Raw genomic sequence first — 1448 nt, 5'->3', positions numbered from 1 at the left:
TCTAGCTTTTATGTTTTTTGGGGGGTTGTTTCGAGTTTCTCTCCTCTACATTCGATACTACATACACTCACCTCTATGGAAATCAAAAGATCTGCCATGAACAATTCAACTTGGTACTTTCTCCAAAAGCTCCATTTCGCCCATTTCTTTTCAGTTGTCATGATCTTTCCAATAGAAGAAAAATAAAAATGATTATCAATAAGAATTTATTTCTCTTTTTTCCTCATTTCCTTGTTTGGGCCATGATTGAGATTAGGATTTTTGATTGATTTTTTCGAAAGGAACAAACCCATATTTTTCATTTCCCATTTATCAATCTCAATTTACTGCACGATGAGGCTTTTTATGGAAAAGATGGTGGGAATCTGGCACACATATGAACCTCTTCCCTACATAATTATCGTCTTCCATGTGATATAATCATGTACTATTAGTACATATATACTTAACCTCTTTATATATAGATATATATATATATAATTTTATAATTTAATCAGATACTTATTTTAAATAATATATGAATAGTTAAATTATAATCGAATTTGAGTTTAGGTACTCAAAATTAATTAATGGAGATCTTACTTGTTACTATTTGTATATCTAGTCTCTTTTCTTTGAAAAAATGAAAATGAAAAGTCAAGGCCAATGAATGTTAGTATTATAGAAGGGAAAGATTAAGAGGGGATTAAAAAAGGAATACTGATGTGTAGATGATGCCAGGCATTAGTCTAATAATACAACCACCCTAAAGGCATGTCTTAGCTGGGAGGTAGGAGGCATGCTTTGTAGGCAAGGGATCTTTGGATCTCAACTTGCATCCCTTAATTATTCTTTTTTCAGAACTCTAATCCCTTTCTCTCAATTTCACCACACCAATTTGAAATTCCCTTTTTTTATTACTATTGATGAATTAAGAATATTAAAATATACATATATATATATATATATATATAAAGCCTATAATTTGACAAGAATTTTTATCAATCATGAAGGAAATCCCACCAAATATGTCCAAATTTAAGAATTAATTCTCATATTAACTAAATATATATTTAGCTCCTAGCTAAAACCTACAATCACCTTGCTTGACTCTTTCTTTTTGTATTTTGCCAAAAATAAAATAAACAATGAACATTGGCATTGTTTTTTGAATTCTAAAAAGTAATTGATCGAGTTGAGTATACAATTTAGAAGTAGTATATGTAGACCAATTGCCTGGCAGCCACTAAGAAATTCTGAATTCCTTAACGCATAATCCCATATGGGATTGTCCAGAAACCTATTCAATCATTCTTATTATTTAAATGGAATCAATAAACAACTCATTCCTCACATTTTTACCGTTTAACTCTTATTCTTGCAGGATTTAAACTGTTAAAAAACTCCTCGTGAAGAGAAGAGTTATTCGCAGGATGTTAATGGAAGAAGAAAAATATTGGAAAAAAAAA

Source organism: Theobroma umbraticum, unplaced genomic scaffold (genome assembly GCF_002168275.2).
Source record: "Theobroma umbraticum cultivar Fairchild unplaced genomic scaffold, ASM216827v3 scaffold_204.0, whole genome shotgun sequence".
Classification (NCBI taxonomy): Eukaryota; Viridiplantae; Streptophyta; class Magnoliopsida; order Malvales; family Malvaceae; genus Theobroma; species Theobroma umbraticum.
Note: the sequence above shows the minus strand (reverse complement) of the source record.